Here is a 22,569-nt window from a genome sequence, read left to right as displayed (position 1 = left end):
CAAAGGAGCAGGGTGCACAAGAGCAAGGTCAGACAATCCGGGTCGGCAACAGGAGAGGTGATGCAAGCAGGCTGGGATAGGAGATAAACGAAGTCCAGGAACGAAGCATGAAGTCAGGAACACAAGTGGTAAGCAAGCTTTTTAGCACAAGATTAGGACCTTGACACTGAGGCGTCTGACTAGAGGGCTAAGCTACTAAAGTACCTGCAGGAGAGCCAGGATAGGTTAACAAGATCACCTCACACAACTCAGCCCCACCCAGGGAATGATGCGTACTGCCACAACCGAAGCCGAGTTCAAGTAGTGTTCAGCTTGAATGGAAGTTGTGGAGCGGAATCTTCAAAGGTAATACTAACCACACAGGCAGAACCCAAAGCTGCAGCAGAGACAGGGAAGCACAGACCATGATCACAGATGAGCACAGTGCCCGGATCCGCGGCGGTAAGCTGGGGGACAGTGCCGCACAGAGGAAGCTGTTACAATTTCCCTATCCACATTTGTTTGCAGGGCAATTGTCCTGCTCTTACCTGCATTTTGCTTCCTTTTGCAGCCCTCTAGCCCTTACTATTATTATTTTACAGCCATTTTAGTGCACCAAAGTTCGGGTCCCTATTGACTTCAATGGGGTTCGAGTTCGGGTCCCGAACCCAAACTTTGACCCAAAGTCCGGCCGAACCCGGTGAACCCGAACATACACTGGTCCGCTCAACCGTACTGATAAACTTCTGGCACGTGCTACAAGACCAGTTATGGGGGGAGGGGGGAATTCTGTACAGCATTGTAAGTTTGTTAGCTGTTGTGCTGCACCGCAGGCTAGCCCGTAGCACACACCCAAACAGTTGTTCTTGATCTTTTAGGGTAATAAAAGGTAAGGCGTGTCTGTTTAATTATGCCTGCCATTAGGTAAATTACTGCACTTTCCTCCGGCATCCATCAGAGGGCGCCGCACGGTGCAGCACAAGGGTCTCAGCCTTAGGGCTGGGTGTATGTAAATGTATTGTGTGTTCCTAGCATTTGTGGTTGTGCTCATTGCCACATTTAAAGGGATTCTGTCATCAGAATTTAGGCCTATAACCTAAACATATGGCGAAGTCCCTACTAATACAAAGAATCCTAAAGTGACCTTATCAAAGGCGCCTGTGGCTCTATAATCATATAAAACAGGTTTATATAACCTGTCACTCACGTCAAAATGTGTCCAAGGGGACGTCTCACGATGCAGGATGCCCGGCTGCTGCCATCTCCTTTCGGTGTCCAGCGCCGCCTTCTGAATTGAAATCTCCGCCCTCCCTTCCATTAGAGCCGCCTACCTCAGTTCATTGTTCACTCCTGGCAGCGGCCTCGTTATGCGAAGTGCGCATGCGCCGGCCGGCGCACTTCGCTAGAACCTGCCTTGGCCCCCCTTGGACACTTTTGATGTGAGTGACAGGTTATATAAACCTGTTTTATATGATTATAGAGTCACCGGCGCATTTGATAAGGTCACTTTAGGATTCTGTGTATTAGTAGGGACCTCGCCATATGTTTAGGTTATAGGCCTAAATTCTGATGACAGAATCCCTTTAAGTAAAATACTGTTTTGGCAAAAGCTGGTGTTGGGGTTGCTTTCCTCGTTCGTGACTTCACTGTATCCTGGGGAGACCACCCCGGTACACGGCTTACAGCTGAGACTCAAGCCCGGCCAGGTGGTGTGCGACAATGGGCGAAATCTCATAGCAGCTCTGGGGCTAGCCAGTTTGACGTACATCCCTTGCCTGGTGCATCTGCTGAACTTGCTGTTGGAGAGGTTCCTGAAGAATTACCCCGATATGTCAGAGGGGCTGCAGAAAGGGAGGGCCGTCTATGCGCACTTTAGGCGTTCTCACCCTGCTGCTGCTCGCCTATCTGTGCTGCAGCTTAACTTCAGCCCTCCCGCTTAACGCCTCATATGCGACGTACCCACAAGGTGGAACTCCACCTTGTGCAAGCTGGAGAGATTGTGCAAGCAGCAGCAGGCGATAGTGGAATTTTCTGCTGCAGAACGCTCGGATGAGTCACTCTGCGGAACAGCAACATTTCACAACCAATGAGTGGGCCTCCATGCAGGACTTGTGTGCCATGTTGCGCTGCTTCGAGTACTCCACCAACATGGCTAGTGGTCATGACGCCATCATCAGCCTTACTATCCCACTTCTATGTCTCCTTGAAAAAACGCTTCAAGAGCTGATGGATGAGGATGTGGCTTAGGAGGAACAGGGATCATTCCCACGATTATCAGGCCAGTCGTCCACAGGTGGCTCAGAGTGTGGGTTCCTGCACCAACAGTGGCCAGGTACCCAGCTGTCAAGCCAGGGCACAGTTTTGCAGGAGGAGGATCCCTATTAACAGCAGTGTGGCACGCAAATCAGCTCATGGGTATCACTGGAGCGTGGCTGGGGGGATACAGAGGACACAGACAATACACCTCCGACTGAGGACAGCTTGTCGTTGCCTCTGGGCAGCCTGGCACACATGAGCGACTACATGCTGCAGTGCCTGTGCAACAACCGCCGAGTTGCCCACATTCTAACTGGTGCTGATTACTGGGGGGCCACTCTGCTGGATCCCTGCTACAAGGACAAAGTGCCGTCCTTACTTCCGTCACTGGAGCTTCACTGGTAGTGCGCGAGGTACTTCTGCCACGTCCGCCATCTCTGTCTGCACCGCCACGTCCGCCTCCTCCTCCTCCACTGTGACCTCTGCCTCAAGGCTCAAGATTATTATGTCTTATATTGGCAGTAGTAGAGTAGAGTAGAGAAGTATACCAAGGGTACCTAGTAATTGTTATACTGCAGTGCACTTTGTGCGTTCTCTTTGCCATCTCCCAATGTTTGGTGGTTGACAGTTACCAACTCCCACCCACCTCCCAAAAGAAAAATAAGAATTTTAATAAGACCCATTTGGCATTCATCCAACTAAAGTAGGAGAAAAAATTCTTCTGTGGAGTGTGTCTGTGACATTCAGGGATTTTAAAAAAAAAATTAAGAACACCCCTTCATCCATCTAAGGCCTCTTGCACACAAACGTTTATGTTTACGTTCCGTTTTTTGCGTTCTGTATACAGACTGTATACGGAACCATTCATTTCAATGGATCCACAAAAAAAAATTCTGTATGACTTCCGTTGCACACGAACATTTTTTTTAATGGTTCCGCAAAAAAAACTGAATGCATCCGCATGTCTTCCGTATCCGTTCCGTTTTTGCGGAACCATCTATTGAAACTTTTATGCCCAGCCCAATTTTTTTATGTACTTACTGTTTAAACATTATTGTATGCTTCCGTTTCCATTTGCGATCCGCAAAAAAAAGATCACAAACGGAAACCAAATGGAAAAACATAAAGGCAAAACGGAACGGAAACACTACTGAAACAAAAATGGATCTGAAAAAATACGGATGACGTCCGTGTGCATTCCGTTTTTTGCAGAACGGAACAGCTGTCCCCTGATAGAACAGTACTATCCTTGTCCATTATGCGGACAATAATAGGACATGTTCTATCCTTGAACGGAATGGAAATACGTAAACGAATGGTTCCGTATACGGTCCATATACAGAACTCAAAAAAAGGAGCGTAAACGGAAAGAGGCCTAACTGTTGTAGAAGAGGAATTTCTTCTGTGGAGTGTGTCTGTGACACTCAGGACATTTTTTTTTAAAATTAAGAAATCCACTTTGGCATATGTCTAACTGTTGTAGGAGAGGAAATTCTTCTGTGAAGTGTGTGCGGCGTGCCAGACCGCAGGGGCAATATGTGAGTGTATTGGTGGTATGCCGAATGGGCGTAGTAGTTCTATTACTCACAGTTCTGTAGCTCCCTGGGCCAGCCTTACAGTGGAGGGGAAGACAGCACGGAATGCTCCGGGGCACTCACTACTGCAGGGAACACTAGCCAGATGGAAGTCGAGGTGCCCTTGATGGTAATGGGTATGCTTAGGGTGCTTGGTGGCTGGGCCCCTGTGTTGTTCGTGATGCCAGCACCGTAAGGAGCAATTAGGAGATAGAGTAGAATAATGAGAGAGGCAGTAGTTGAACCAAACAGGAACTTTACTTGTAAATTTTAGTTTTGCAATAAGTATAGCAGCACTTTGTCATAAATACAGATGGTAAAGCTGTAAATCCCAATAACAGGCTCAGTGAGGTGGTGTATGTAGGTTCCAGCTCAACTGTATAGGATATAGGAGTGATGATCTTACTTGTACTTGGTTCCTGATCCTGCTTTGGTTACTCAGCCTTTCAATATAATAGTTTGGATCCTCTGTAAGTTCGATTCTGCAATTCAGCAATATTCAGTGATTCAGTAATTCACCAACCCAAGGGCGGTCTCCCTCATGGCAGGCAAACTCTCTGCTCCATTCTTTGAAAAGGTTGCACAAGATACATCAATTATTCTCTTAATCTCTGGAAGGGGTATTACAGTAAAGGATCAATAAGTCCTAGTATTGAACTACAAAGTTTGCAGTAGTATGGTCCCCCGGGCTAGGCCCAGGAGAGCAAAGACAAGTCTGTCTCCTCTCCTCCTAACTCCTCACTCCTCACCTCTCTCTCTAACTTCCTGTGGCTGACCTATATAAATGGTGTTACAGAGACCTCTAGTGTTGAATGTATGTAATGCATTCACCATCCTGAAATAGGAATTTAGCAGCTGTGACAAAGAAAATGCATAAAATGGCATGAAATGACATATAGTAATTTGGAATGTTCCCATCCAACTGGAGTGGGACACTACATTCCCCACTGCGTTAATGAAAGTCGACCTCGACTTTAGACTAGCTAAATGCTGTGGATCTTCACGCCGTCACCTGAAAAACACCAAAAACATGCGCTACACACATAGATATATCTCCATTTCAACATTGCATGGTAATATTAAGGCACTGCAATAAAAGAGTTTGCATAAAAATACACATTATCAAAATATCACATATTAGTACTTTTCTTGGTTCTCATGGCACAAGAAGGGAAAATGGGCATTGTACTCTTCTTTACTTGATGGTGACAAATTGGGCGGTGATTCATAAGTAAATAATACAGTCCATAGCAAAGTCCATTGGGGAAAAGTCCAACTCAATATTGAGGTATAAAACATTTGTAATCCAATAAAGTGCAAAAAGTTCTGGTATTGTAAACACGAGTATTGCATAAAACAGGCACAGAAAATGTCCTTCTGGGTACATAGCTTGGAAGTTAAAGTTCTCAGATAACCTGAGAAAGGGGAAGAAAGGGAAGAATGGTGCAACAAATATAAAAATGAGCAACTAGGGACATTTTTTACTGCTAATGTCCAGCAGGGTAATCCCAGTTATTTAGTTAAAGGGCCCAGTAGGCTTTGAAGTGGCTTAACCCCTTAAGGACGCAGGGCGTATCGGTACGCCCTATTTCCCGAGTCCTTAAGGACTCAGGGCGTACCGGTACGTCCTAACTTGAACTCAGTATTCCGGCGCCCGAGGGGTTAAACGGAACGGGATTTCGGCTGAAATCCTTCAGCCGGCATCCTGTGATAACGCCAGGGGGGGTCATGTGACCCCCCCGTGTCGGCGATCGCAGCAAACCGCAGGTCAATTCAGACCTGCGGTTTGCTGCGCTTTTTGCAGTTTCTGATGCCCGCGGTCCCTGACAGCGGGGATCAGAAACTTTTGAGTGCCTATAATCAATATTTTTCACCCCCCCTGCACCCCTGCACGATTTTATGCCGGCGGGTGGTGCGGGGGGGGGGTGTCGCATGCGGTGGGGGCGGTGCGGGAGGCGGGCGGTGCGGCAGGCGGGATCGCGATCCCCCGCCCGCCTCCCCATGAATGATCGTTGCTTTCTAGTGGTTATACCAGGGTGCCAGCACATTGCTGGCACCCTGGTATAAACGGCTGACATCTGTGAAGATGTCAGCCGTTTAACCCTTTCCATACCGCGGTCCGTACGGACCGCTGTATGGAAAAAGTTAACTGTCGTCGGTCAGGGAGCTCCCTCCCTCTCCATCGGGGGGCTGCTGTGCCTTTGCAGCCCCCCGATGGAGAGGGAGAGAGCCCCCAGAGAGCCCCCCTCAGCCCTGTGCTTACCCTTCCCCGTCTGCGAAGTTCTGAGCAGACGGGGAGGGTTCCCATGGCAACAGGACGCCTGCTCAGGCGTCCTGCTGTCCATGGTGCTGAACAGATCTGTGCTAAAAGCATAGATCTGTTCAGTGTAAGTAAAATACAGTACAGAACAATATATATTGTACTGTACTGTATTATACAGACATCAGACCCACTGGATCTTCCAGAACAGAGTGGGTCTGGGTCAAAAAAAAAGTTAAAAAAAGTAAAAAAAAGTTAAGATAAAAAAAAAAAACATTCATCACTGAATAAAAATAAAAAAAATAAAATCCACTACACATATTAGGTATCGCCGCGTCCGTAACGACCTGATCTATAAAACGGTCATGTTACTTTCCCCGCACGGTGAACACCATAAAAATAAAAAAATAAAAACTATGAGAAAATTGAAATTTTGCCCACCTTACTTCCCAAAAAAGGTAATAAAAGTGATCAAAAAAGTCACATGTACGCCAAAATAGTACCAATCAAACCGTCATCTCATCCCGCAAAAATCATACCTTATCCAAGATAATCGCCCAAAAACTGAAAAAACTATGGCTCTCAGACTAAAGAAACACTAAAACATGATTTTTTTTGTTTTAAAAATGAAATCATTGTGTAAAACTTACATAAATAAAAATAAAGTATACATATTAGGTATCGCCGCGTCCGTATCGACCGGCTCTATAAGAATATCACATGATCTAACCCCTCAGGTGACCACCGTAAAAAATAAAAAATAAAAACGGTGTAAAAAAAGCCATTTTTTGTCATCTTACGTCACAAAAAGTGTAATAACAAGCGATCAAAAAGTCATATGCACCCCAAAATAGTGCCAATTAAACCGTCATCTCCTCCCGCAAAAAATGAGACCCTACTCAAGATAATCGCCCAAAAACTGAAAAAACTATGGCTCTTAGACTATGGAGACACTAAAACTTTTTTTGGTTTTAAAAATGAAGTTATTGTATAAAACTTACATAAATAAAAAAAAGGTATACATATTAGGTATCACCGCGTCCGTGACAACCTGCTCTATAAAATTACCACATGATCTAACCTGTCAGATGAATGTTGTAAATAACAAAAAAAAAAACGTGCCAAAAAAGCTATTTCTTGTTACCTTGCCGCACAAAAAGTGTAATATAGAGCAACCAAAAATCATATGTACCCTAAACTAGTACCAACAAAGCTGCCACCTTATTCCGTACTTTCTAAAATGGGGACACTTTTTTGGAGTTTCTACTCTAGGGGTGCATCAGGGGGGCTTCAAATGGGACATGGTGTCAAAAAAACCAGTCCAGCAAAACCTGCCTTCCAAAAACCGTATGGCATTCCTTTCCTTCTGCGCCCTGCCGTGTGCCCGTACAGCGGTTTACGACCACATATGGGGTGTTTCTGTAAACTACAGAATAAGGGCCATAAATAATGAGTTTTGTTTGGCTGTTAACCCTTGCTTTGTTACTGGAAAAAAAATATTAAAATGGAAAATCTGCCAAAAAAGTGAAATTTTGAAATTGTATCTCTATTTTCCATTAAATCTTGTGCAACACCTAAAGGGTTAACAAAGTTTGTAAAATCAGTTTTGAATACCTTGAGGGGTGTAGTTTCTTAGATGGGGTCACTTTTATGGAGTTTTTACTCTAGGGGTGCATCAGGGGGGCTTCAAATGGGACATGGTGTCAAAAAAACAGTCCAGCAAAATCTGGCTTCCAAAAACCATACGGCGCACCTTTCACTCTACGCCCCGCTGTGTGGCCGTACAGTAGTTTACGGCCACATATGGGGTGTTTCTGTAAACGGCAGAGTCAGGGCAATAAAGATACAGTCTTGTTTGGCTGTTAACCCTTGCTTTGTTAGTGGAAAAAATGGGTTAAAATGGAAAATTAGGCAAAAAAATGAAATTCTCAAATTTCACCCCCATTTGCCAATAACTCTTGTGCAACACCTAAAGGGTTAACAAAGTTTGTAAAATCAGTTTTGAATACCTTGAGGGGTGTAGTTTCTTAGATGGGGTCACTTTTATGGAGTTTCTACTCTAGGGGTGCATCAGGGGGCTTCAAATGGGACATGGTGTCAAAAAAACAGTCCAGCAAAATCAGCCCTCCAAAAACCAAACGGCGCACCTTTCACTCTACGCCCTACTGTGTGCCCGTACAGTAGTTTACGGCCACATATGGGGTGTTTCTGTAAACGGCAGAGTCAGGGCAATAAAGATACAGTCTTGTTTAGCTGTTAACCCTTGCTTTGTTAGTGGAAAAAATGGGTTAAAATGGAAAATTAGGCAAAAAAATGAAATTCTCAAATTTCATCCCCATTTGCCAATAACTCTTGTGCAACACCTAAAGGGTTAACGAAGCTTGTAAAATCAGTTTTGAATACCTTGAGGGGTGTAGTTTATAGAATGGGGTCATTTTTGGGCGGTTTCTATTATGTAAGCCTCGCAAAGTGACTTCAGACCTGTAGTGGTCCCTAAAAATTTGGTTTTTGTAAATTTCTGAAAAATTTCAAGATTTGCTTCTAAACTTCTAAGCCTTATAACATCCCCAAAAAATAAAATATCAATCCCAAAATGCTACAAACATGAAGTAGACATATGGGGAATGTAAAGTCATCAAAATTTTTGGGGGTATTACTATGTATTACAGAAGTAGAGAAACTGAAACTTTGAAATTTGCAAATTTTTCAAAATTTTTGGTAAATATGGTATTTTTTTATGCAAAAAAATTAACTTTTTTGACCCAATTTTAGCAGTGTCATGAAGTACAATATGTGACGAAAAAACAATCTCAGAACGGCCTGGATAAGTCAAAGCGTTTTAAAGTTATCAGCACTTAAAGTGACACTGGTCAGATTTGCAAAAAATGGCCAAGTCCTTAAGGTGAAATAGGGCTGAGTCCTTAAGGGGTTAAGGAAACGTCCACTAGGGGGCGCAACGAGCACGAGTCCTTACTTTTTAAATGTCTAGGGCTCACTGTGGAACACACATTTTTCTTTTGAGTAGAGTGGCCTTCGGCCTACTAACGAGTGTGGTTCTTGTTCTGATGGGACTTCTTTCTCTGAAGGGTTCTATAACTCTCATTCTGCCAAGACTGGTTCCGGACACTACCATGACCTTGACCCTGCAAAAGTGGGTTCCGTCCCACTGGGGAATCTTCTGATGGAGCACTGGGTGGCGGTCCCTCTTTGTTCCCAACTTGATCAACTGTGCGGTTCAGTTTAGCCAGGATACCTGGAGGTATAGGAGGTAGAGTGCGCGGCCAATAAGAGCCATAGCGGGATATGCGCTCTGTCCATGCAGCGGAATAGGGGTCATCTTGCTCCTCTGCTGTAGGAAAGGTAGGGCTTGTTGATGGTCCCTCTCTCATCATGCGCTGGCGCGATAACAATTGGGAATCGGCCGGCTCAGCGGTGTCTGTATACGGTGGGGGCCCGACATCTCGTCTTCTCCAACGTGTGGCCCAGGCCTCGTCATTATGGGCTCGCTCCTCTTCCATTTCCTCTGCTGAGATCGGGGGTCTCTCATTTCTTCCAGGCCATGGTGAGTTGCGATCCGCCATGATGAACTCGTTCTTTCTCTCAGCACCACCACAGCAGGGCACTTCCGTTTCTTCTGAAGGACTGGCATTCATCTCTCTTTCCGGTCCGCCTCCTATGTTCACTTGTATTAGGGGGGAGGTACCACCAGGGGGCATAATGTAAAGTCTATGGTTGCGCAGCAGATATTTTCCCCCACTTTCAAAAGGGGCGGCACTCAATTTTCCCGCTTTTGAGGAGGTGTCACTATATTTTTCCCGCCGGTGGGATGATTCTCAGTGCACTAATGGCGAACAAGAAGGCTGTCAGTGGCCATTTTGGGTACATTGAAAAGTCCTTTCAGCAACAGCAAGCACTGTTACTAACACGAAAATCTTCAGTTTTCTAACTTTTGACCATGCGATTTATTAATAAAGGTCTTGTATAATATCCACATGTACTTTACAATTCACACAGGCTATTCTCCAGTTAATTAAAGGCACTTAAAGTTTCTCTCACTTTCAATATGCAACTGATGTCATCAATACACTGTGTACAGTTCATTTAAAAGGCACAGAGGCATGTGATATACTTTTCACATCCTGTTCATGACAACAATTCTATGCAACGTGCCAGACCGCAGGGGCAATATGTGAGTGTATTGGTGGTATGCCGAATGGGCGTAGTAGTTCTATTACTCACAGTTCTGTAGCTCCCTGGGCCAGCCTTGCAGTGGAGGGGAAGACAGCACGAAATCCTCCGGGGCTCTCTCTACTGCAGGGAACACCAGCCAGATGGAAGTCGAGGTGCCCTTGATGGTAATGGGTATGCTTAGGGTGCTTTGGTGGCTGGGCCCTTGTGTTGTTCGTGATGCCAGCACCGTAAGGTGCAATTAGGAGATAGAGTAGAATGATGAGAGAGGCAGTAGTTGAACCAAACAGGAACTTTACTTGTAAATTGTAGTCTTGCAATAAGTATAGCAGCACTTTGTCATAAATACAGATGGTAAAACTGTAAATCCCAATAACAGGCTCATTAAGGTGGTGTATGTAGGTTCCAGCTTAACTGTATAGGAGTGATGATCTTACTTGTACTTGGTTCCTGATCTTGCTCTGGTTACTCAGCCTTTCAGTATAATAGTTTGGATCCTCTGTAAGTTTGATTCTGCAATTCAGCAATATTCAGTGATTCAGTAATTCACCAACCCAAGGGCGGTCTCCCTCATGGCAGGCGAACTCTCTGCTCCATTCTTTGAAAAGGTTGCACAAGATACAGCAATTATTCTCTTAATCTCTGGAAGGGGTATTACAGTAAAGGATCAATAAGTCCTAGTCTTGGACTACAAAGGTTGCAGTAGTATTGTCCCCCAGGCTAGGCCCAGGAGAGCAGAGACAAGTCTGTCTCCTCTACTCTCCTCTCCTCCTAACTCCTCACTCCTAATCTCTCTCTAACTTCCTGTGGCTGACCTATATAAATGGTGTTACAGAGACCTCTAGTGTTGGATGTATGTAATGCATTCACCATCCTGAAATAGGAATTTAGCAGCTGTGACAAAGGAAATGCATAAAATGGTATGAAATGACATATAGCAATTTGGAGTGCTCCTATCCAACTGGATTAAGAAATCCACTGGCATATGTCTAACTTTAGTAGGAGAGGAAATTCTTTTAATATATGATCCCCAGATAGAGGACGTATGACATCTTAAACTAAGACAGATACTACAGGTCATCTTATCTCAGCAATGGTATTGCCTGCAGCTGTCCCAGCCTAGACCCCTCAAGAGGGGCAGGAGAAAGAAGTGAAACATGGCCTTGCCCACAGAGACATTTGCAGTCATCAGAATTTATCGAACACAGTCACACACACCGGCGATCCACAGTAGAGTAGGTCAATGCGTAAAGTGGACAGCACTAGCTCTTTTTTACTCACCCCGTTTGAAAAATCCATTATATATATATGGTCCCCAGATAGGGGACGTAGGAGATATTACACTGAGAAGAAAAGATACAACAGGTGATCACACCATAAAGGGCGAGAACAGATAACCAAAAAAGTGCTATCTTTCCAGGTGGCATGTCGCTCTGACATGAGATCTTCCATCTGCCGCTCTGCCCTCACCAAAATGTTACTCTTCTGGTTCCCGGTCTGCATAACACCACCCGCCTGGTGCACGCCCACTTTTAGCCACGCCTTTTCCTCACATGTATGTCCAGGTGCCGTCTGTCCTGGCCCATCTGAGACAGCCTCTCTACCTCCTTCCCCAGCCATTGTTATACTACAGCTCACTTTGTGCATTCTCTTTGTCATTTCCCAATGTTTTGGGGCCTACAGTAACGAAAACCCGAAAAAAAAACTGAAATGAAAAATAAAGTTAAAAATAAAATACATTTTTAATTAAAAACACCCATTTTGCATCTGTCTAACTGATATAGGAGAGAAAATTCTTCTGTGGAGTGTGTCTGTGGCATATTTTTTTTAATTTAGAACACCCCTTTGGCACTCCTACTACACCCCTGTAGTAGGAGAATTTTTTTTTTTAATATATAGTCCCCAGATAGGGGACGTGTGAGATCTATAACTGAGATAAAAAATTTTTACCCAGTTTTAACCCAGGACATACAAGCACCAAACTGTCACACTGTGGGCCCGTGGGCCTTAGCAACCTGACACAGAATTAACGGACACATGAAAAAAAAAAACTGAGAGAGTGTTGGCTTCCTCCGCCGCCTCTTCCACCTACACCACCATGTCCACAGCCTCCTCAACTTCCTACTCCATTTGGACCTCCGCCTCTTTTGTTATTTTTTTTAATTTTAATTTTATGTTATTTTAACTCATTTCCCTACCCACATTTGTTTGCAGGGCAATTGTACTGCTTTTACACCCACTTTGGAGCCTTTTACAACCCTCTAGCCCTTTCTATTACCTTTTTAGAGCCATTTTAGTGTCCCAAAGTTCGGAACCCGAATTGAACTTTGAAACGAAGTTCAGCCGAACCCCTCGAACCCGGACATCCAGAGGTCCAGTTATCCCTAGTGAGGAGTAAAAACCATGACTTGGGTGAGAACCATCCTGTAAAATTCTTCAGGGAAAAAATATTAGGATCAGAGGGCTTTCGGAGACCTGGGTCCCTAAGACCTTGGATATATTTTCCTCACTGTTTAAAGAGTCTAAGACTGCCTCCTCACAAGAGCCCCAGACCGACTCCTCACTTTATGCCAGTAACACCCCCCTTGTGATTATAACTCTGCCCCCTCCACTGCAACTCCCAACATTCACTCCCCTCCACTACATGAGCTTATCTGTACTTTAAATCTCATGCAGTGATGACGTCAGCGGCGCATCCGCTGTACATACAGGGAGTCCAATGACCACTGTAGGTAAGCCAGTGTACAAGCGCCAGAAGCTTACTGGTCACCACTGCACGAGATTTCAAGTACAGAGAAGCTGACATAGCGGGTGGAGGGGAGTGGCTGTTGTGTCGATGCACAATATAAACTCTTGAGTATTATAATAAGGACCTTGTGTATTATTATAAGGGATCTGTGTGTTATAATATGGATGTTATAAATTATAATATGGAATCTGTGTATTATAATATGGATGCTATTGATTATAATATGGATTCTGTGTAATATAATATTTGTATTTTATTATGTAGCCTCGGTATTTTAATATGGAGTCTGTGTATTATAATATCAGTTTTATGAATTATAATATAGACACTATGAGGCTCATTTATTAACTGATATATGCCACTTTTGTGCCGTATTTCGGTCGCAGATGTCGCAAGCCATTTTGCAACAAAATCTGTGACTTTTCCCCGCTCACGCCACTTTGCCATCAGGTCTAGAAAAGGCGGCAAGGTGTAGGCGGGGAAGAAGACGGGCCAGTCCCATTCTTCATTTTCTACGCCAGTTTTTGGTGTACAAAATGACTTAGATCTGCGCCAGCAAGAGAGCTGGTGTAGATTTAAGTTTGTCGCATGACCTGCATGAGGAAGCGCCAAACTTATGTAGAGGCCTGTGGTTCCACATAACTTTGCCTCTTCCTTCAGTAGCTCAGAGAGACTTAGGACCAGCGTGTAATTTGTCTAAATAAATGAGCCGCTATGTATATGTAATATACTGTAGACTCTGTGTATTTGAATATGGACTCAGGGTCTCATTTATTAAAACTGGCCTTTTACCCTGTCTTTGCTGCTGGAGGAAACACCAAAGTTATGTGGAGGCGTAGGCGCCATAAAAGTGGCGTATTTCAGTTCATAAATGAGCCCCTCTTATAATAAGTACTCTGTCTATTATAATATGGACTCTGTATATTACAATATGAACTCTGTGTATTATGATATGAAACTGTGTAATACAATATGGACTCTGTATTTTATAACATGGACGCTATGTATTATAATATGGACTCTATTGAGGGGAATTTATCATGGACCAGCTTTGTAGAATCTCCAGGACTGGTGATGCTACCATACTCTTTATGATGTCATAATCAATGCCTGGTCTGGCTACTCTTATTGTGATGTCATAATGTGTAGAATCTGGATGAGGTCAACTTCTTGTGATGTCATAATATAGAATGTGAGTAATACTTGCACACTCCCTGGCACCTGTGTCAGTCTTCGTCTGGCTCACCATGTGCTCACGTAAGCGATGCAGAATGGAGATCGGTAAAGTGGAGGAGGTCGTACAGCGCAAGAGACGACGAATAGAAATAGATGAAGTGGAGGATATGGAGGTTGGGGAGCGGCAGTACCCCGATGATGTCGAAATGATCGATGTAGAAGAGAAATTTGTGTTTGACAAGGACGGTGACTGTATAATGAAAGACTTCAGCACCCCCGAACGCCAAAATAAGGTGCAGGGATTTCTCCTTGTGTTTCTTAATATTGTTACATCCTGGAATGCTTGTACTTACTTTTTTATTCTTTTATAAGATCTAGCTGCAAAGAAAAGAAAATTCCTTCCTTGGAGATAACACCTGGCATAATTCATGGGAAGAAAATATCTTATAGACCACATATTTACACAGAGTTGTGAAACTAATCAGCCACAGAAAAATGACAGAACAGTCAATTTAAAAAAAAAAATCTTTCAATAAACATGTTTTTCGTATATTATTGGTGTTTTGAGTGTTCATTTTTATTGATGCGTAATTTGTAGTTTTGCAATTGTCCAGGGCAGGGGTGGACTGGAAACTTAAAGTGGCCCTGAAAAAAATAATAATAATAAAAGTAGTCCCAGATACCACAGTGCAGCACAAAATACTGCCTAAATTAATTAATGCTGAGAGCATAAGATCTCTATGTACCTCACTTTTGTCCAAGAGGAGGGTTTAGGTGGCCCTCTGAGCATCGGCCCACCGGGAAATTTCCCTGTAGGGTCTATGGTCAATCCGCCCCTGGTCCAGGGCCACTTCTTCCTTAGAGGATCCTAGGGTTTGATCTAGGGAGGCAGTTAATCGGGCAATTGTCCAGGGCCATACTTTTGCCTTTCTGTATTGTTTTAGGGTGTCTGCTGTGGTCTGTATACATTTTGAGGAGTGTTTGAGCATTATCTACTGGCACTACAGGGGTGGATGAGCATTAAATACTGCCACTACAGGGGTTGGGGAAGATTATATACTGGCACTATAGGGGTTGGGGAAGATTATATACTGGCACTACAGGGTTTGGGGAGCATTATAGACTGGCACTACAGGGGTGGAGATGCTTTGTAGTTGATATATTTTAGTCATTGTACTGGTTACCCATACAGTACAGAATTTAATTAAAGTCCTCATTCTCACCCACAAGCTCTCCACAGTGCTGCTGCACAGCTCTACATCTCTTCCGTCATATCTGTCTACCACCCTATCCGTGCTCTCCATTCAGCTAATGAGTTATGACTGACATCCACCGTAATCTGAACCTTTCACTCCCATCTCCAAGACTTCTCCTGAGCTGCACCAGTTCTCTGGAATGCCCTACCCCAAGCAATTAGGTTAATTCATAACATCCACAATTTTAAGCACTCCCTAAAAACATATCTTTTTAGGTTAGCCTATCACATCCCCTGATCTAGGTTCTTCTCTACTCACTGCCCTTCTAACACCCCCATCCCCTTCAGGATCATTCCTCTAAACCTGATCCATCAGTATCCACCACACCCCATGCACTACAGATATCGGCTGATGACTGGCTCATGAAGATTTCTATCTACTCCCCTATTGTGTTAAAGAGGACCTTTCATCAGTTTTGACATAGGCTAATTATGGTATTACTTTGTAGGGCAAAAAAAAAACACCCCCTGTTCATTTGCTGTGGCCCCCCGATGATTTGTAGCTCTGTATTATATATATTATAATGAGCATTAAACTCGCAATGGGGAGGAGACACAGTCTTCTGCTCAGTGGCATATCCAGAGCCTGGTTTTGGGAGGGGCACTTCCCCGGGAAATAGGAGATTATGGGGCCCCTGTGTCCCCGTCCACCCTCAAGCCATACCCACACACAGCCACACCCATATATCGCGCCCATACCTCTTGCATCCAGTGACGTCTCCTTTGATGTAGATGTTCTCTTTCTTCATCTTCTCTATTCAGACCAGACCGCCATGATGATTTCTTTCAGCCATCTCTTATGTCTGCTGAGTTTGACAGACAGACATCTTAGTTTCCTACTTTTCCTCCCACCTTCTCAACATCCCATTATGCACCCCCAATACTGAGACGCTGTGCCCCCCAAAATTATACTGTAGAAACAGATAAACCCCCTGAAAATACTAGTTACACACAGATAGCGCCCCCTTCAATAATTATTGGAACACAATGCCCTAAAAAATAACTGCACCCAGCAAATAGTGCCCCTGACAGTAATAGTGTAACCATAATGTCCCCCAAAAATAACTGTGCTAAGCTGATACTGTGCCAGGGCGCCCCCAAAGTAATGGTGCTCCCGAAAATCCCAAATATAGTAATAATTCTGTGCCAGAGTGCACTTAGTAGTAATAGTGCTCCTACAGTGCTCCCAACAGTAATTGTGTCCCAGAAGTAATAATGGTCCCATAGTCCCCCAGTTGTAATAAAGCCCCCTTATAATGTGCGCCAGTGCAAAAAAATGTTCCGTTGTGTGGCAGTAAAAAATAAAATAAAATACCTCCTCCTCCCCCAGTAGAGTCAATGTCCCCAGAGTGCCCTCATGTGATCCAATGCCCATAGTGCCCCTATAATTTGTGCCAGTATAAAATACTCCTATATAGTGCCCCAGAAGATGCCCCCATAGTGCTCCTCCCCGTTCTATATAGTGCCCCCAGAAAATGCCCCCATAGTGCTCCTCCCCCATCCCCATAGTGCACTTCATAATGTGGCAGTATAAAATGCCCCTATAGACTGCCCCACATAGATGCCCCTATAATGCTTCTCTCCCCCTTCCCCATAGTGGCACCAAAATGGGTGACAGTATTAAATGCCCCTATATAATGCCCCCATAGTGCTCTTCTCCCCCCTTCTCCATAGTGCCCCCCATAATGTTCCAGTATATAGGGCCCCCGTTAGATGCCCCCATAGTGCTCCTTCCCCCCTCTCCATATTGCTCCCCCCATAATGTGCCAGTATATAGGGCCCTTATTAGATGCCCCCATAGTGATCCTTCCCCCCCTCTCCATAGTGCTCCCCCCATAATGTGCCAGTATATAGGGCCCCCATTAGATGTCCCCATAGTGCTCCTTCCCCCTCTTCTCCATAGTGCTCCCCCCCCATAATGTGCCAGTATATAGGGCCCCCGTTAGATGCCCCCATAGTGCTCCTTCCCCCCTCTCCATATTGCTCCCCCCATAATGTGCCAGTATATAGGGCCCCCATTAGATGCCCCCATAGTGATCCTTCCCCCCCTCTCCATAGTGCTCCCCCCATAATGTGCCAGTATATAGGGCCCCCATTAGATGTCCCCATAGTGCTCCTTCCCCACTCTCCATATTGCTCCCCCCATAATGTGCCAGTATATAGGGCCCCCATTAGATGCCCCCATAGTGATCCTTCCCCCCCTCTCCATAGTGCTCCCCCCATAATGTGCCAGTATATAGGGCCCCCATTAGATGTCCCCATAGTGCTGCTTCCCTCCTTTCTCCTTAGTGCTCACCCCCCATAATGTGCCAGTATATAGGGCCCCACCCTCCTTCTTGCAATACTGTACTAAAAATAATTAAAACAATAAACACTTATACTTACCTCCATGACACTGCGATGCGATGCAGGCCTCTTCCGGCCTGCGTCCCGCTCTGTACGGCTCAGGCTCGCGCCGCCTGCACTGGCCTCTAATAGGTTGCAGGACTAGTGCCTGTAGCCTATCAGAGCAATAGGCAAGGGAGACGCCTCTCCCCTGCTCCTCCGCACCTTTCATCTGTATCGCTGTCCTGAGGACGGCGATACAGATAAATATGGAGATGAGCGCTTCCACAATGGAAGCGCTCATCTCTCCCTGCTGCTGCAACCGCCGCTGGGCCCGGAATGTTCAGTCCACTGTCCGCCCCTGTCTCTTACTACATTCTCAATTGCCCCCTCCCCCCCGGATCCGCCAATGCTTCTGCTGTGGGCGTCTCCTTCTTCCTGGCTGTGAGCGCGATCCAATCAGAGCGAACTGCTCACAACCAGGGAGAAGGAGCAAGATTCCTTCTCCCCGGCTGTGAGCGGTCTGCTCTGATTGGATCGCGCTCACGTCCAGGGAGAAGGAGACGCCCACAGCAGAAGACTGCGTCTCCTCCCTGTTGCTAGTTTAATGCTCATTATAATACAGCGCTCCAAATTATCGGGGGCCACAGCAGACAAACGTTGGGTGGGTTTTAAAAAGAAATACACCCATGGCCGCCTTACAAGGTAATACCATAATTAGCCTCTGTCAAAACTGATGAAAGGTCCTCTTTAAGATGGCTGGACCATTGTAAAAACAAGCACCTTTACCTTTTGTGTCACCCCTGTCTCCTTATAGATTGTAAGCGGGGCCCTCATTCCTCTTGTTTTATTTGTTGACCTATTTGCTGCTATATTATTTATGACTCTGTTTGTGCATGAACCCCCTGATTGTAAAGCGCTGCGGAATATGTTGGCGCTATATAAATAGAGATTATATACTGTTAGTGTTGAGCGCGAATATTCGAATAGCGAATTTTTCTAGCGAATATTGGCACTTCGCTAATTCGTGAATATTTCAAATATAGCACTATAAATTCGCTATTTTGAATATTCTTTTTTTATTTATTGTTATATTTTTTTCTTTCCCACTTCCCAAAAGTAGTTCTTACCTGTCCTGAGGATTCCTGGCTTCCTGGCTGCTCCAGTCAGTGCCCGTTGCCGCTTCTGCCGACTTCCGTGCTCATGGAGCGTCCCCATCACCATGGGAACGCCTCCATACTAGAATGTACTGTCGGATGTGAGAATTAAGTTAAAATCGCAATGCGATTAATATAACTTGAAGTAATCGCATTGCGATTTCAACTTAGACCTGGTTTATTATGGTTGACTTGGTAGAATTAGCGAAGATGACGAATATGACGAATGTATTCGTCATATTCCTCAAAACGAAGATAACAAAGTATTCTCCATCTTCGTTTTAGCTCCATATTCGTCAACTTCACAAATTCTAGCAAATAGAAAAGTTGACTATAGAGACAGCTGTGTTTAATTCGCTATGCGATTATATTACTTTGCTTTTTTTATAAATAGAATAATTATAATAATTATCAAGTATTATAATTATTTTATTTATTTTTAAAAAAAGCTAAGTAATATTATCGCATAGCGAATTAAAAACTTAGCTGTCTCTAGTCAACTTTCCTATTTGATTGCTAGAATTAGCGAAGGTGACGAATATGGAGCTAAAACGAAGATGGAGAATACTTCGTTATCTTCGTTTTGAGGAATATGACAAATACATTCGTCATATTCGTTATCTTCGCTAATTCTACCAAGCCAACCATAGTAAACCAGGTCTAAGTTGAAATCGCAATGCGATTACTTCAAGTTATATTAATCGAATTGCAATTTCAACTTAGAGCTGTGTTTCTAATGGGTCAGCTTGCTAGAATTAGCGAAGTTAACGAATATGGAATATAGCAGTGCTAAGTTGAAATCGCAATTCGATTAATATAACTTGAAGTAATCGCATTGCGATTTCAACTTAGACCTGGTTTACTATGGTTGGCTTGGTAGAATTAGCGACGATAACGAATATGACGAATGTATTTGTCATATTCCTCAAAACGAAGATAACGAAGTATTCTCCATCTTTGTTTTAGCTCCATATTCGTCACCTTCGCTAATTCTAGCTATCAAATAGGAAAGTTGACTAGAGACAGCTACGTTTTTAATTCGCTATGCGATAATATTACTTTGTTTTTTTTAAATAAATAAAATAATTATAATGCTTGATAATTATTATAATTATTCTATTTATTTTAAAAAAAAGTAATATAATCGCATAGCGAATTAAACACAGCTGTCTCTATAGTCAACTTTCCTATTTGATTGCTAGAATTAGCGAAGTTGACGAATATGGAGCTAAAACGAAGATGGAGAATACTTTGTTATCTTTGTTTTGAGGATGCGGCGGCTACCAGCAAGTAGACGCCCTACTTGCTGGTAGTGAAGTCATTTGAATATTTTAAAAGCTCGATTTTTAATGAAACAAAGCCACAGAACAAGGTAAGAGCCCTATATAGGGAATAGTCGTACAATAAGGATTTTAATATGCCAAAAAATGAAAAATGAGTTTTGGGGGTGACAGAAGCCCTTTAAGGTGAAAAATGGCATGGTCCTTAGGGGGTTAATTAGAGATATGGCTACAAACACGCTACTACAGCTCCAATGGGCCACTCTTGTCCAGTCACGTACCTAAGGTCTTAGTGAGTATAAAAACAGTGTCATATTCTGCTTGATTAACCTTTGTCAACATTTTAAGCTACGTAGGATTTAATTTTCAGTGGCTCGACCGTCCCAACATACTACAGACCAGGTGCACTCTCCACGGCACGCCCACTGCCGACAAAATAGCAATAGACAATATCAAATAGTTTGGAGGGCACTCAAATATCTGGTGTTGCAAGGAATTATGTCATAAGTAGATGTATTTAAACCATTTGTTGCGATATATATATAGGATTGGCAAACAATTGCTAAAAATAGATTAAAAATATATATTAAATAGGTTGTCCGGGTTCAGAGCTGAACCCAGACATACCCATATCTTCCTAGCAAAAAAGCCAGTGGAGATAATATATCCAAATTCATATCACTTTATTATGTATAAAATATAGAGAGAAAGGGCAAGATGGAAAAAGTATACAGAGAAGCAAAGGTCTTTCTCCAGTTAAATAATAAACAATGTTATGGTAAAATTGAGAGAGACCCTATGGCCCTTTATAAGAGGGAGTTAGATGAGATCCTGTTGGAGGCACAAGATCAAGGTATCATCAGTCTGAAAATGATGGAGGGATTGATGGTGGAATTTCCTATCAAGCCAACACTATACTTACTTCCAAAGGTCCACAAAAATCAGATCAACCCCCCGGGACGCCCCATTGTGTCGGGGATAGGGGGCTTATGTGCTAATGTGGGCAAATTTATTGATTTCTTTCTTTAAAAAAGTGTTGAGATCCTTCCATCATTTGTGAAGGACACTACGGATATGTTGAGAAGACTTAACGGCATCCATGTGGAGGAGGATGCGTTCCTTGTCACGTGTGACGTCGAGTCACTATACACGTCTATATACCATGACCAGGGCGTGCGAGCATCTAGGTTCTTTTTATCTATGTCTGATTTTGACAATGATTTGGTCGAGTTTATCTTGGCCTTGTTAGAGTTTATGCTAACTCACAATTATTTTCTTTTCAAGGACCGCCTCTTCCTACAGCTCCAGGGTACAGCAATGGGGGCGTAATGTGCACCCTCATATGCCAATTTGTTCCTGGGGCTGTGGGAGAGAGAGATTGTCCATAATTCTTCAGGATATGATGCCGTACTCCTATGGTTTAGGTATATAGACAATGTATTCTTTCTGTGGCAGGACTCTGAGCCTGCATTAGAGAATTTCCTGACTAGCTTGAATATCAACGATGGTAATATCAAGTTGACCTGGAAATATAGCCATACCAAGGTGGAATTCTTAGATATTATGATTATGAAGGGACCTGATGGAACTATATCCACCAATCTTTTTAGGAAAACTACGGCTGTCAATTCTCTTCTCCACACTTCATCTTCGCACCATCCGAAAACTATACAGGCAATACCAACAGGGCAATTTTTGAGAACACATAGGATCTGCTCCAATGAGAAGCATTTTGAATAACAGGCGTCCCTCCTGACACAACGATTCTTGGAGAGAGGCTATCAACCAAACACGATTCGGCAGGGTTATGAAAGAGCTAAAAAGACCACGAGAGATTCCTTGTTGGTAAGCAAAGTTAGACGTAAAAATGACAGAGATTCAAGGGTGAGATTTATTACTCCTTTTAATAACAAATGGAGATTTATTCAAAAGATCTTATGTAAACACTGTCCGGTTCTTCAAACCGATGGAGATCTGGCGGCCTGCTTGACCCCCTATCCCCAGATTACATGGAGGAGATCACGGAATTTACATGATCTCCTTACCAAGAGTCACTATGTAGCACAAACAACAGGTAACATCTTTGGTAGCAGAGGTCCTAGATGGGGATCATTTTCCTGTGGATCATGTGCTGCGTGTAAATATATGGTTCGTTGCAGTGCTTTCTGTGATTCTGCAGGGAGGAAAAATTTCAAAATTGTCCATAATATCACATGCAACACAAAGGCAGTGATATACTTGATTACATGCCCATGCAATCTTATTTATATTGGGATGACCACCAGGGCCCTTAAGGTCGGCGTGTTAGAACACATAAGAAAGATCCGTGCAGCCTCCGAAGTATCCGAGAAAGATCTTGATACACTGCAA

At 43.8% G+C, this 22,569-nt stretch overlaps 1 non-coding gene across 1 annotated transcript; it reads right to left on the bottom strand.

Annotated features, from left to right (window-relative positions):
- Positions 1 to 11,464: 11,464 nt before the first annotated feature.
- Positions 11,465 to 11,652, bottom strand: LOC121000075. Its single transcript, XR_005778746.1, has one exon. It is a non-coding gene; the product is annotated as a U2 spliceosomal RNA (small nuclear RNA).
- Positions 11,653 to 22,569: the final 10,917 nt, after the last annotated feature.

The sequence above is a fragment of the Bufo bufo genome, chromosome 4, assembly GCF_905171765.1.
Source record: "Bufo bufo chromosome 4, aBufBuf1.1, whole genome shotgun sequence".
NCBI classification, from domain to species: domain Eukaryota; kingdom Metazoa; phylum Chordata; class Amphibia; order Anura; family Bufonidae; genus Bufo; species Bufo bufo.
The sequence above is the reverse complement of the archived record's forward strand: the minus strand, read 5'-3'. Positions and strand labels throughout refer to the sequence as shown.